The sequence below is a fragment of the Elephantulus edwardii genome, unplaced genomic scaffold, assembly GCF_000299155.1.
Source record: "Elephantulus edwardii isolate Elephantulus edwardi_28Jun2011 unplaced genomic scaffold, EleEdw1.0 scaffold00384, whole genome shotgun sequence".
NCBI lineage: Eukaryota > Metazoa > Chordata > Mammalia > Macroscelidea > Macroscelididae > Elephantulus > Elephantulus edwardii.
Window position 1 is genome coordinate 514,455 of NW_006400134.1, and position 16,012 is coordinate 530,466.

Below are 16,012 nucleotides of genomic sequence, written 5' to 3' on the forward strand. Positions count from 1 at the left end.
TTCTTTAAGCTGAAGTAGAATTAATCCTTACCGAAGGCTACATACAGTTTTTGAACTTTATCAATAAGTTCTTCAAGTCATTTTTATTTTCTGCAGGCAAGGCTGTATTATTTATATATTGCAATTTGCGGCTGAGTCATCTTCTAATCTTCACATATTCCAGGTACAGGTCAGCTTCTTGAATTATTTGCTCCACACATAGACTGAGCAGACACAGTAAAAAGCAACAACCCTTGAAACACATTTTTTAAAAAATTAATTTTAATTAAAGTTTACAGAGACTTAGGGTTTCCATTCATTCACTGTTGCACTTTTCTCACTGCCCAACCCCTCCCTACCAATTCGCTCTTCTCTTTGAAAAGTAAAAGAAAAATTCTTTCATTGTTATACAATCCCTCCTCACCAAGTCCACTCCACTGTGCAACCTTCTTACCTGTCACGACAATAATACCAAATCATATATCCCTTTTAAACAGTTCTCACCCTCAACTATTTCAATGCAGTATACATTATTGAACCCATCTTTCTCAGTCTTCCCTCCACCCTGATGTGAGTCCTGTTTTACAACAGTGGCCCTATGCAATATTTGTCCATTTGTGACCAAGATATTTCACTCAGCATAATGTCCTCCAGGGTCACCCATGTCCATGAGTTCCTTGTTTTTCAATGCAGCACAGTATTCCAATGTGTGAATATACCACAGCTTCTCTTCCGTTTGTTTGTTTGTTTGTTTATTGGTGGGTAACTGAGTTGCTTCCAACTCTTTGCTATTATTAACAAAGCCACAATAAACATGGGTGTCCATATATCTTCTTGGGTGGCAGTTATGGTTTCTTTAGGGTATATGCCCAGTAGTGGAATTGCTAGGTCAAATAGTATTTCTATTTGCAACTTTTTGAGAAAGCACCATACAGCCTTCCATAGTGGCTGCACCATTTTACACTCCCACCAACAGTGAATAAGGGTTCCAGTTTCTCCACAGCCTTGCCAGCATTTGTTGCTTGCTGTTCTGCTGAATTTTGCTATTCTGACTGGGGTGAGATGATATCTCATAGTTGTTTTGTTTTGCATTTCTCTTAGAGCTAGGGATTTTGAACAGTTCTTCATGTGTCTATTTGCCATCTGAATGTCTTCTTTGGTGAAGTGTCTGTTCATATCCTGTGCCCGTTTTTCAACTAGGTTATTTCACGTTATCTTGTTGTGGTAACATTTCTTTAACATATGCAGTATCTTCTTGTTTAGATCAAATCATTGCTTGGTCTATTTACAAATTCCGTATGAGTACACTAAAGGCAAAACAAAATCAACCTCCAGGAATTGACAAATGACCAAGTGAGGTGTTTGAGCAAACACATTCACTTCAGTCAAGGATGAGCTTACTCATCTATGCCATTAAATATAGAAGGCAGCTACCCAACTAAACAATTGTTAGGTATCCATATTTGTGCCCATTTTAAAAAGGGGGTTATTAATACAACAGAATACAGAATGCAGTATCACATGCAAGTAAAAATAATGCAAAGATAAAATCACTTTTATAAAAAGTTAAGAATACATATACTTGAAGAAACCAATATTCTTTGATGGTTACCAGAAATCAGAGGGGGAAGAAAGGAGACTTACTTTCTAGAAAGCAAGCATAAGTTAACTCTGGTGAAAGGAAAAGTAGTAAAATAGTATGTAATAAGAGGGAAGTCAGCACAAGGCCAAGACAAATAAGGATACCAAGAAGTATCCCAAAATAAAGGACAAAGGCAACAAATTCAATAAATGTTAACATATACAATATCCCAACAACTATAACAACAATGAAAAATCCAAGAGTGGTTACATCACTCTCATTTCCATCAAGTCAGAATCAATGCTATAGCTGACATTCTAAAAATCGCAATTAAAAAAATACTGCTACAAAAATCAGATACCTTTATTAACCAAAACTATAACAATATGAAACTAATTTCTCAGTAAATCTCCCACCTAGGCCTATACCTTTCTGAAGGTGGTGTTTTCACCTTCTTGGAGCAAGAGACCCTTAACAACATGGATTGACACAGTGATCACAGCAACAGTTTCAAAGATGTCAGAAATTATGAGGGTGGCACAAGGTAAGAAAGGGTTCAGATGTGTTGTCCATAGGATTGCCAGAAGTCATAAACTCAATGGCACCTAACAACAATTCTTGCCTAAGAACTCTGCCCTTTTCCATTACGGCACATCATATCAGCAGTTTTGGCATTCTAACGGGACTCAAATTATATTCTCTTTAAATGCTTTTTATAGTTTATATTCTGGTTTGTTGTGTGTGTTTTTTTTTTATGGTGAGAAAAACTTATATTTAGAGTTAGCCAGCTGGACTCAGGTTAGATGATCCCAACTTTGTTGGCAACATCCAAAGCATCATAGTCAGAAGCAAGTCGAACATAGGCCTTCTTCTCTCCATCAGACCTAATCAAGGTGTTGACATTAGCCACATCAATGTCACAGAGCTTATTTACAGCTTGTTTAATTTGGTGTTTGTTGGCTTTGACATCCACAATGAACACAAGTGTGTTGTTATCTTCTATCTTCTTCATGGCTGACTCAGTGGTCAGGGGAAATTTGATGATGGCATAGTGGTCAAGCTTGTTTCTCCTGGGGGTGCTCTTCCAGGGGTATTTGGGCTGCCTCAGGAGTCTCAGCGTCTTAGGCCGCCGGATGCTGGTTGATGTGCGGATCTTCTTTTTTTTGGCTGTGGATGCCCTCCAGGACTGCCTTCTTGGCCTTTAATGCCTTTGCTTTGGTTTCAGTTTTGGGAGGGGCAGGGGCCTCCTTCTTTGCTTTTGGCACCATCTTTGTAGAAAGGCTATAGTTTGTATTCTTTTTAAATGGTTTGGTTTTGTTTTTGTTTTTTAGTTTGGAGAACTAAAAGAACTCTGAAGCAGCAAGATCAAGGTTGCAGAGTGGGTAACATTTGCCTGAGAAATTTGCAGACAGTCCTTGAAGAATGAGGAGATGCCTTCCAGTAAGAATGAAAAAAATTTCTCAATGCAATTTTCCTGCCTTTTTTTCCCCATCAGTGCAGTTTTCCGTTTTTTAAAAAACTTCTTTATAGTAAGCTCTCATGATCACATTAATGCTATCTCCAACTTCTCATACCCCATAGAATGTTTGTACTACATCATGTTCTGAGAAACTTACTTAGAGAGGTCTTCTAGAGACTGCTATTGTTATGAACCATCAAGTCAGAAGTGACTCATAGTTGACCCTCCAGCTGGTTTTCAAAGGCAGTAAGTCATATGAAAGGAGAATGCCTATCTTTTTCCAGCACAGCAGCTGGTGGATTTAAATGGTGTACCTTTTGGCAACTCCTTGCCACTAAGCCATCAGAGCCTCCTGGAGAATCAAGGTATTCTTTTACTATGTTCTTATTAGTTTTCATCAAGACAGTTCTAAGTCACAGGAAACTTATGTACAATAAAGTGATAAAATGCCTAGTCCTCACGATCAGGCATACATCAGGTCCACAATTGAGTCCAATGTTACAGCCACATGTCAATTTTATCTCACTGAGAGTCTTAATTTTCACTGGTATTCTACTAAGCATTAAAGTACCCTCTTTGGAGAACAATTTGTTATTGCTGGTACCAAAGTTTTAAATGCACATTCGTTTCAACTGTTCTGCCATCATACACATACACATATGTATGGTGGTGCTAACGTGCCTTTGAGTCGACACCATAAACAATGAACTGAACCCTACCCTATTCTATCCTGTGCCATCTTCAAGATCTCTGACATACAGCCAATTACAGTCATTTTATCAATCCATCTCACTGAGGGCATTTCTCCTCCTTTGTTAACCCTCCACCTCTCCAAACTTGTCCTTTTCCAAGGACTGCCCCCCCTCAACAATATGCCCAAGTATGTGAGATGGAGTTTCACTATTTTTGCCACCAACAAGCACCCTGGCTGCACCTTTTTCATGACATATTTATTTGTCCTTTTGAGAAACCATGGAATATTCAGTACTGTTCCTCAACACAACTTAAAAGGCATCGATTCTTCCGTTATCCTTATTCACTGTCCATCTTTCATATGAATAGCAAGTGACTGAAAAGATCCTAGTTTGGAACAGGGGCATCTTAGTCAGTGGAAATGACTTCACTGATGCTGTCTATCGGCCCAATAGTTAGGATTTTTTGTTTTCTTGATGTTGAGATGTAAGCCATATTGAAAGCTGCAGTCTTTGATCTTCTGCACCAAGCATTTCAAGTCCTCCTCACCTTCAGAAGCAAACATGGCTGTATCTTATAATATACTAGTCCAACTTCTCAAATAATTTGTTCTTCATAGAGACTGAATAGGTATGGATAAAGGATACAGCCTTCACATATATTGATTTAAACTACTGAGTGTTTCCTTGATCTGTGTGGATAACAGCTATTTGGTCTAGGTATAAGTTTCGCAAAAGCACAATTAAGAGTGCCGGGATTCCCATTCTTCTCAGTGTCAGTCATAATTTACACATCTCACCAGTTCACATCCACCAGTGGCTCATGGGTTGGGCATAGGGACATCTCCTCAAACAATATAGTGATAAGGAGGGAAGGAGTGATAACAGAAAATCTGCTGAGAAATCAGCAGAGAAATCTTTTGAGACAAACACTGAGAGAGTGACAAACTGATCAAATTAGAATCAACAGCTTTAAGTCTAATTAACAGTAAATTTTTGATATATGATAGGAACTGCATTTCACCTGTGATCTCTCGCCCATAAATTTATCCTTGTTATGAAAAACACCAAAGAAACTAATTTTTAAGGGAATTACACCACATACCTAGCCAGCACTACTAAAAAACTGTGGAAATTCAGAAGAACTAAAAGAAACATGACTAACAGAAAATTCTTAAAAAAAAAATTCGGGGGGTGGGGGTGTGTAATATGAAATTTTGATGGATCTTTCATTGTAGCTGTTACTATTATGTACCACTGAACTGGAATTGACTCATAGCTGACCCTACAGCAGGTTTTCAGATAATGTATCTCACAGGAAGAGACTATTCATCTTTCTACCATGTAATAGCTGGTGGATTCTAACCACATGATTTTGTCACTGCAATTCCTTACCATTACGACACTAGATGCAAAATGCCAAAAAAGATACTAAACAAAAATTAAGGAAATTCATGTATAAGATACTGATTGTAGTCAATAAATATTTATCAATGATGTTATTGTTGTTGTTGTTGTTACGTGCCGGCCAGTCGCTTGCGACTCATAGCAACCCTATATACAACAGCTCTAAACCCTGCTCTGTCCTGTGCCAATCTATCTCCAACAGACCCACCCCAATTACTCCAGTCACTGAATCAATCAACCTCATAGAGGGTCTTCCCCTCCTGCACTGTCCCTCCACCCTCCCAAGGATGACGTCCCTTTCCAAGGACTGGTCCCTCCTTGCAACATGTCCAAAGTATGTCAGACAAACCCTCAGAATTCTTGCCTCCAAGGAGCAGTCTGGTTTAACCCTCTCCTGGATGAACCTATTTGTTTTCTTAGCATGGTACATTCAATATTCTTCTCCAACACCACAGATCAAAGGCATCAATTCTCTGTCTATCCTCCCTAGTTATTGTCCAGCTCTCCGATGCATAGCAGGTGATTGCAAAGACCATGGCCTGTATCATGTGCACCTTAGTCTCCAGAGTGATACCATTGCTCTTCAGCACTCTACAGAGGTTCCTAAGAGCACAATTTCCCTTCACAATACATCTCTTAATTTCTTGGCTGCTGGTGCCAAGAGTGTTGACTGTGGAGCCAAGCAAACTAAAGCTGTGAACAATCTCAGTCTCTTCACCATCCATTCTGATGCTGCCAGTTGGCCCAGTAGTGAGAATCTTTGTCTTCTTGATACTGAGCCTCAATCCATATTGAAGGCTGCAGTCCTTGACCCTCTTCAGCAAGCACTTCAAGGTCCTCCTCAGTTTTTGCAAGCAGGGTTGTGTCATCTGCATAACACAGATTGTTGATGGATCCTCCATCAATCCTGATGCCACACATTTCACACTGAAAACCTATGTACAATGTATTTATCAGTATAGGTTCATTAATTGTTAACCAATGCATCATATAATGTAAGATGTTAACAACAATAACAAAAAGATGTTAACAATAGGGGAGCTCTGGTGGCCTAGTGGCAAGAAGCTGCACTGCAATCCCAGAGATATGCGGTTCGAATCCACCAGATGCTCTGCCAGAGAAGGAGGGGCAATCCTCCTGTACCAGTCAGATCCAATTTGACGGTACATACACAAAAAATAGTAAAATAAAAAAAAATATGTTAACAATAATGGAAGGGTTCAGGATATAAAGTGCTATGTACCATCCTTGCAACTTTTCTGTAATCTAACCTAAAACTATTTTAAAAGAAGATAGTCGTACCAGATAGAACACATTCAGATGTTTAACAGACACATAAAGAAATGTTCAAGATCATTAACTATTATTGTCCTATGTGCCGTGGAGTTGTAAACGATCCTCCAGAAGGTTTTCATAAGTTGTAAACTATGCTGGAGGAGATCGTCCATATCAATCACATACCTTTGGGTTGGTGTATAGTAAATCCTATAAATGCCCCAAACTGGCTATATCTGTGCTAAGCTGAGTTTTTATCAGACTTGTTTTTCTAGTTTCTTTGTAAAATAAGGGAGCGTTCCCCCAACTGTTTTTAGCCATGTTTGCAGAACTAGATACACATCAAGCAGGTAACGGGTTTTCCCTTAAACAAGCATTGTATATTGTTGACATTTCCTATCAGCCTATGTCATTCTTTTTTTAAAATTCACTGTTGCACATTTCCAGCCCACCCCACAACGCATCCTTGGTTCTAGATTATTCTCATACATATAATCCATAATCATATATTCCTTTCAGACAGTTCTTTCTCTCCTGTTCTAATACAGTGTTCATTTTCTATCCATTCTTTCCCCATTTTCTCCCCAACCCCCCTCTGTCTGTTGTATTTTGCAGTAGTGCTGTTATGCAGTACTTGTCCTTTTGTGATTGACATACTTAACTCAGCATAATATCCTCCAGGCTCCTCCTTGTTGTGTAATTTTTTTTTAAAAAAATTTTATTTTTCGTTGTGTATGTACCGTCAAATCGGATCTGACTAGTACAGGAGGAGATTGTCCTTCCTTTTCCAGTAGAGCATCTGGTAGATTCAAACCACTCATCTCTGGGATTGCAGTGCTGCTTCTTGCCACTAGGCTACCAGATCTCACCCTTGTTGTGTAGTGTTTTATGAGTTCACTATTTTTCAGTGCTGTATAATAGTTTACTGTGTGAATGTACCATAGTTTTTCTAGCTTGTTGATGGGCACTTGGGTAGCTTCCATCTCTTTGCTATTGAGAATAATGCAGCAATAAACACAGGTGTGCATACATCTGTTTGAGTCACGGCTCTACTTTCTTTAGGGTATATTCTTAGTAGTGGGTCAAATTCTATTTACATCTTCAACTTTCTGAAAAAGCGCCAGACCACATTCCATCGTGGTTGGATCATTTTATACTCCCACCAGGAATAAATAAGAGCTCTATCTCTTCTCTACCAGTCAGTTGGCCAGGTGACTGTCCTTCAGATTTCTTGGCACAACTTAGTGAGCACATCCAGGGCAGGCGTTTGTTTGTTAAAATATGTCAATTGGTATGCTGTCAACTCCTGGAGGCTTGTTTTTTGTCAATTCTTTCAGAGCAACTTGAACTTTTTCCTTCATCACCACAGGCTCTTGTTCATACATTGTTTCATTAAATTCTTCTGTGTCAGCCAATTCTTTCTTGTACTGTGACTCTGTATACTCCCTTCCAACTTCTTTTAATGCTTCTTGGATCATTTAACATTCTGCCTAAAACATCCTTAAGTAGTGCCACTCATGGCTTGAGTTTGTTTTTCAAAATGATCATTAAAATTAATAAAAGGGAAAAAAAGAAATGCTGAGCAAGTTGGCACTTTTGATTTTCTGACTCCAGGCTCTTTGCACATTTCATTATTAATACCTTGCTTTGTCATCCTGAGCTGCCCTTTGAAATTTTCTGTTCAGCTCTTTAATTTCTTGGTTTCTTCCTTTAGCTTTGGCTTCTTGGTGCTCTAATGCAATATTCAGAGTCTCATCCGACATCCATCTTTGTCTTTTCTTCCTCTTCTGCCTTTGCATTCTTCATGGGCAATATTCTTGATATCCTCCCACAGCTCGTTTGGGCTTAGCTCTTTGGTGTTCAAGGCCTCAAACCTGTTCCTGAGATGGTTTTGAAATTTGAGTGGGATAGACTTAAGGACAAATTCTGGTCCCTGTAGAGTTGATTTTATTTTCTTAAACTTCAGCCTGAACTTGAACCATCAGCACCTGGACTGGTTTTCACAGCTGACATTGGACTTCTCCAGCGATTCTTTCCACAGATGTAATTGGTTTGATTCCTACGCACTAGATCAGGTGAAATACAAGTACATAACTTGTGTTTACGTTTCTTATAAAAGGTATTTGCAATAAAAAAAAATCACTGACTGTGCAGAAGTCTATCATTCTACCTCCAGCCTCATTTCTGTCACCAAGTCTGTTTTCCAGCTACTGATCCTTCTTCCCTTTCCCAACTTCTTCATTCCAGTCACTCATTATGATCAATGCATCTTGACTGCATATTTGATCAATTTCTGACTGCAAAAGTTGGTAGAAATCTTCTATTTCCTCCTCTTTGGCTCTAGTTGTTGGTGCATCTATTTGTATGATAGTAGTATTCACTGGACTTCCTTCTATGTGTATGGATATTATCCTGTCATTCACCACATTCTATTTCATGATGGATCTAGAAATGACTTTTTTAATTATGAAAGCCACCCCACTTTTTCTTACCTTTTCATCCCCAACATAGATCATATGATCATCTGATTCAAAATGTCCTATGCCAGTCTATCTCATTTTGCCAATACCTAGTATGTCAATATTTATGCATTCCTTTTCTTTTTATTGTTGTTTTAGAATAAACACCTTTAATACATGTGCTAAAATGGGAGGGAGATTTATTTGCCTTTCAGTGCCTTGACTTTCCTCAGACAGAATTCCAGTTCCTTGCCCTCTAGCACATAATCATCTGCATGGCCACAATGGCCTGGCCTGGAAACAACACATGCAAGAAGCTTGCCTTGTTGGAACTGGTCCTCTAGAAGACTGTTGGTTTTTGCTTTCTTTCTCCTTCCATCATATTTTTTCTGTATTTTCTTTGATTGCTTTTTGTTTAAAATCTCTTCCTCACCAGGAGTCAGCTTAGTCCCCCTTCCTGCGACCCAGGACTTGTACCACTGGCAGTACGGTGTGCTGTCAATGAGCACAATGCAGTTAATCACTAGGGTCTTGGTTCGGACCAGTTCATTATTGGAGGCATTGCAGACAACATCAATCATTCTTGGTTTGCGAGTACAACATTCAGAGTCCCAGGAGACGTTCCCCACATCCAGTCTTAGGGCACGGTACTTCTTGTTGCCTCCTCTCACACGAACTGTGTGTATACAGCGGGACCCAACCTTAATGCTGGCAGCCGGGCGTCCCAGCTCATACTTCCGCTTCTTGTGGTAGGGCTTTCTCTTGCCCCCAGTCTTGCTGCACCTGTGCCAGTTGTTCCGGGAGATGCCCATCGCACTGTGCTGCCTGGAAAAAGCTATGCATTCCATTTCTTTATTAACAACATCCAATTTTCCTACATTTATGAAGAGATTGATATTTGTTCCCATTCCAAAGAAAAGTGACCCGACAGAGTGTGGAAATTACCGAATATTACCATTAATATCACATGCAAGCAAGATTCTGCTGAAAATTACCCAAAAATGATTGGAGCAACATATTAACAGAGTGCAGGCTGGGTTTAGAAAAGGTTGTGGTACTAGGGATATTATAGCTAATGTTAGATGGATCTTGACTGAAATCAGAAAGTACCAGAGAATTGTTTATCTGTGTTTCATTGACAATGCAAAGGCTTTTGACTGTGGATCACTACAAACTGTGGCTGGCTGACTCTGAGAAGAAGGGGAATCCCAGAACATTTGATTGTGTTTATGCAAAATCTGTACTTAAACCAAGAGGCAGTCTCAGAACAGAGGAAGCAGATACTGCATGGTTCAAAATTGGGAAAGGTATCTGCTAGGGATGTATTTTGTCTCCATACCTTTTCAAACTGTATGCAGAACAGATCATCCAGGATGATGGGCTGTACGAGGAGGAGTGTGACATCACGATTAGAGGAAGATTCATCAATAATGTGTGTGATGCAAATAACACAACCTTACTTGCTGAAACTGAGGAGGACCTGAAGCACTTGCTTTTTCATTTTATTTTATTTTTATTATTTGTGTGTGTGTGTACCACCAAATCGGATCTGACTAGTACAGGAGGAGATTGCCACTTCTTCTCCAGCAGAGCTTCTGGTGGATTAGAACCACATACCTCTGGGATTGCAGTGCAGCTTCTTGTCACTAGGCCACCAGAGCTCCCAGACTGCAGCTTTCAATATGGACTGACACTCAACATCAAGAAAACAAAGATTCTCACCATTTGGCCAATTGGCAGCATCATTATGGATGGTGAAAAAACTGAGATTGTTAACAATTTTAGTTTGCTTGGTTCCATAATCAACACTCTTGGTACCAGCAGCCAAGAAATCAAGAGACAAGTTGCACTGGAAAAGTCAGCTGTCAGGCCCTTTCTAGAGTACTTAAGAGCAACGACATTAGGCTAGAAACTAAGGTGTGCCTGATCCAGGCCATAGTTTTTGCAATTGCGTGCTATGCGTTACAGGGCTATACAATGACTAGGGATGATATAAAGATAGTTGATGCCTTTGAGCTGTGGTGCTGAAGAAGAGTGTTGACTACACCATGGACTGCTAGGAGAACAAACAGGTTTGTCCTGGGGAGGGTGAAACCAGGCTACTCCTTGGAGGCAAGTACTCTGACGCTTCATCTGCCATACTCTGGACATGCTGCAAGGAGGGACCAGTCCTTGGAGAGGAACATCATGTTTGGGAGGGTGGAGAGATGGCGCAAGAGAGGAAGACCCTCGATGAGACAGATAGAGTCATTGACTGAGATAATGGGAGTAGATGTGTCAGAGACAGTGAGGTTGGCACAGGATAGAGCAGGGTTTAGGGTTCTTGTACATAGGGTCGCTATAAGTCACAAGCAACTCAACGGCACTTAACAACAACAACAATCTCTCCTCAACCTTGCTAGCATCTGTTATTTGAGCCTATGTAATTCTTACCTTTGCTACATATTTGGGTTATTCATGTAAAGGTCTAAAATAGCCCATCTTCAAAGGAAAACTTCCAGTCCGCAGCTGCTGGAGTTGTGCCATGTGGCATGTCCCCCTGGTGAGTAAATTTTCTATCCCAAAAAACCCAAACTAATGTCCTTTAGTCTGTCTCCAGGTCAGTTTTTCAGTTTGCCTGTGAACTTGCCCTCTGGGGAACCAACACCAATAGTTGACAGTTTAACTCCTTACTACTAGGTGACCAGAGTTCCCCGGCTACTTGGTTTTTTTTGTTTTCCTGTCCCCCACCCCCAATGCCCTAGCAACATGCCCAAGGTATGTGAGAAGAAGCTCTTTCATCTTTGCCTCCAAGGAGCACTCTGTCTACACTTTTTCCAAGATGTATCTGTTTGTTCTTTTGGCAGTCCATAGGATATTCAGTACTCTTTTCCAACACCAGAGCTTAAAGACGTCGATTCTTCTTCTATCATCCTTAATCACTGTCCAGCTCTCAGATGCACAGCAAAGACTGAAAAGACAATGGCCTAAATCAGGCACACCTTAAGTCCTCAAACTGACATCATTACTTCTCAGTAATTTGGAGAGGTCCCTGACTGCAGACTTTCCCAATGCAGGAAATCTTCTGATCTCCTGATTGCTGGTACCAAAGATACGGATTATGGATCCAAGAAGGATGAAATTGTTGACAATTTCAATCTTTTCTCCATCTATCATGAGAAAATATAGGTTCAATCCATATATCATATAGATCCACATATAGGTTCAGGGCTGAAGATTTTTATTTTGGTCTTCTTGACGTTGAGATGCAATCTATATTGAAGGGTGTAGTCTCTATCTTCTGCAGCAAGTACTTAAAGTCTTCCACATTTTAGCAAGCAAAGTGGATCGTCTAAGTATCACAGGCTGTTGATGAGTATTCCTTCAATTCTAATGCCACATTCTTCTTCATAAAGTCAAGCTTCTCAAATAATTTGATCATCATACAGACTGAATAGGTATGGGAAAAGGATGTATCCCTGTCATACACCTTTCCTAATTTTAAACCATGCAGAGCTCCCTTGTTCCATTCAGACAACAGCTTCTTGGATGCATAAGACAGAGGTTTCACAAAACCTCTGGTGGCCTAGTAAGGAGGTTGCATTGTAATCCCAAAAGCATGTGGTTCAAACCCACTAGCTGTTCTGTGGGAGAAGGGTGGGCAATCTCTGCCCATGCAATTTATGCCCACTTAACATCCACTGGAGGGTTAGCTATGAGTTGGTTCTGACTTGACAATACACAACAACAAGTATAATTAAATGTTCTGGGATTTCTATTATTTTCAATATTAGCCATAATTTGTTATGATCCACACAAGAAAATGTCTTTGCAAAGTCAATAAAACACAATTAGCTACTCTTCTGTGAGTCAATGCTTTTAGCCAGAATCCATCTGACATTAGCAATGATATCCCTGGTGCCACAGCCTTTTCTAAACCCAGCTTGAACCTCTTGCAGTTGTTTTTCAATGCACTGTGTTGTAGCAAATTGTGGCTGGTCTTCAGCATTATTTTGCTTACATACGATATTACTGATATTCTGCTGGCAAATCAAAACAGTGAGATATCATTTCATCTAGCAACAATATCAACATTCAGTACATAAAAACAAATGCTGGCAAGAATGTACAGAGTTTGGCAATCTCATATACTGCTGGTAAGAATGTAAAATGGCACAACCATTATGGGAGATGGTTTGCTGTTTGCCATTTCCTTAGGAAGCTGGAAACAGGAGTACCATTTGATTCAGCTATCCCACTATTACGTATACATCCTAAAGGAATAATATCTGTGCCACAAGCTGATATCTGCATATTCATGTTTACCGCAGCATTATTTATAACAGTAAAGTGATGGAAATAACTCAAGTGTCCATCAGCAGACAAATGGCTGAAGAAACGATGGTAGTGAATTCACACAATGGAGTATTATATATCAATGGAAAAACTATCAAGAATTTGTGAAATGCTGCACAATATGGACAATGCTACAACAAATCATGCTGAGTGGCATAAAAGAGTCACAAAAGGACAATTAAAGTATCAACTCACTCATTTTCTACCCACTAAATCACAAGAAGTCTGCTGTCAGAGAGCTCTCCAAAGTACTGAAGGGCAGCGATGTCAGTCTACAGATTAAGGTGTGCCTGATCCAGGCCATAATCTTTGCAATTACTTGCTAGGCATCAGTAAACTGGACAATGACTACGGAAGATAGAAGGAGAATTGATGCCTTTGAGCTGTGGGGCTACAGTATTGAATATACTTTGGACTCCTAGGAGAACAAACAGGTTCATCCTAGAGAGGGTAAAACCAGGCTGCTCCTTAGAGGCAAGGATTCTGAAGCTTTGTCTGACATACTCTGGACATGTTGCAAGGAGGGACCAGTCCTTGGGGAAGGATGTCATGCTTGGGAGGGTGGAGGGACAGTGCAAGACAGGAAGATCCTCGATGAGATGGACTGATTCAGTGACTGGAGTAATGGGGGTTAGTGTGTCAGAGAAAGTAAGATTGGCACAGGATAGAGCAGGGTTTAGGGCTGTTGTACACAGGGTTGCTATGAGTCATAGGCAACTCAACAGCACATAACAACAACAACAAATCACAAGAATTCTCTATTATGGTCTAAGACCACTATTACAAAAAATAAAAGATACAGTAAGAGGCTGGACAGACATTTTAATTAATTACATTAATCAAATGTAATTAATGTTTTAAAACTTAAGAGAGAGCGAGCTCTGGTGGCTTAGTGGCAAGACGCTGCACTGCAATCCCAGAGGTATGCGGTTCAAATCCACCAGATGCTCTGCTGGAGAAGGAGGGGGCAATCTCCTCCTGTACCAGTCAGATCTGATTTGACGGTACATAGAAATACAATAAAAATTTAAAAAAAAAAAAAAAATAGAGAGAGCTCTGATGGCCTAGTGGCAAGAAGCTGCACTGCAACCTCAAAGGCACACAGTTTGAGGCCACCTGCTGCTCCTCGAAAAGAAGGACGGGTAGTCTCCTCCCATGCAACTGCCTCTGAAAACCTGCCAGAGGGTCTGCTATGAGTTGACTACAGCTTGACAGTTAACAACAACAATAACAACCCAAGAAGAAAACACTGTGACTTGTAAACTTTTACTCAACTTTTAGAAAGTTACTGATAACAAAGAAACCATAGGACATTTACAAAATAGAGCACTATGCAACACTAAAAAACAGTAAAGAGTTCAAGAAACACTGACTCTACAGGACATTATGCCAAGTGAAATCAATCACTCATGAAAGGACAAATACTGCAAAAGATTACTATAGGTGTTCTCGTTGCTCCTGCTGCCGCCGCCTCCGAGGCCACCATGGCGACTAGACTCGCAGCCTTCCTCAAGAATGCCTGGGCCAAGGAGCCGGTGCTGGTTGTGTCCTTCACCATCGCAGGTCTCGCTGTAATTCTGCCCTCGTTAAGCCCCTACACCAAGTATGCCTCCATGATCAACGAGATCACCCCCTAAAGCTACCCAGTGCCCCTCCGAGATGATGGGAACATGCCTGACGTGCCCAGCCACCCTCAGGACGCCCTGGGTCCCAGCCTGGAGTGGCTGAAGAAACTGTGAGCACCTCCAAGGACGGGCCCTCCCCTCCAACCCCCAATAAAAACCTGAAAACCAAAAAATAAAAAAAATAAAAATTACTATAGTAAAAAACTAAAGAAAAGTTTATATGCAGAGAGAATAATTTCTGAAGGGTTACCAGATGTTGTAATGGGGAATGAAAAATAGTAAAGAACAAACATTCATTAAGAAAGAGATGACACAATGAGGTATACAAGAAATACAGTAAACAGCAGATATACAGAAAGACAGGCAAGAATTTAATGGAAATTAGAATTGTGGTTGTTAGGTGCCATAAAGTCATGTACAACTCACAGTGAACTTCTGAACAACAGATGTGAACCCTGTCCTATCTTGTGCCAACCTTACAATCTCTGACATACTCAAGCCTGTTGCTGCAATCACTGTGTCAATCCACCTGGCTGAGAGTCTTCCTCTCTTTTACTGTCCCCTTCCAAAGATGATATCCTTCTCCCAAGGAATAGCTTGTCCTAGCAACATACCCAAAGTATGTGAGATGAAACTTCACCATCCTTGCCTCTGGCTGCACCTTCACCAAGGCTTATCTGTACCTTTGGCAATCTATGGGCCACTCAGTGCTCTTCTCGAACACCAAAATTCAAAGGTTATCAATTTCTCTTCTGTCATCTTATTCATTTTACTCTTACTCATTTTCTAGCTCTCAGAAGCAAAGCAAGCGACTGAAAAGACCTGGTCTGAATCAAGCATATCTTAGTCCTCATACTAACATCACTGCTCCTAAGTAATTTGAATGGGTCCCTGATTGCAGACTTTCTCAGTGCAATATGTCTCCTAATCTACTGCTGGTACAAGGTATATTCATTGTGGATCCAAGTAAGATAAAGACACTTATAGTCTCAATCTTTTCTCCATCTATCATGTGTCAAATAATGTGTGTCAGTATGTCAAATGCCAGAATTACAGGCAAAAAATAGGAGGAGTACAATTACTTTATGTTGTGCTGTTGTTGTTTGTTGTTGTTGTTATGTGCCGTCGAGTTGCTTGCAACTCATAGCGACCCTATGTACAACATCCCTAAACTCTGCTCTGTCCTGTGCCAATCACAT

General features: G+C 40.3%; 1 protein-coding gene and 1 pseudogene across 3 annotated transcripts in view; both read right to left on the reverse strand.

Moving 5' to 3' along the window:
* The window catches only part of RPRD2 (regulation of nuclear pre-mRNA domain containing 2), a 136,030-nt gene that overhangs the window by 77,567 nt on the left and 42,451 nt on the right, over positions 1–16,012 (reverse strand). The gene's annotated exons all lie outside the window — the stretch shown is intronic.
* Positions 9,054–9,665, reverse strand: LOC102850020 (annotated as a pseudogene).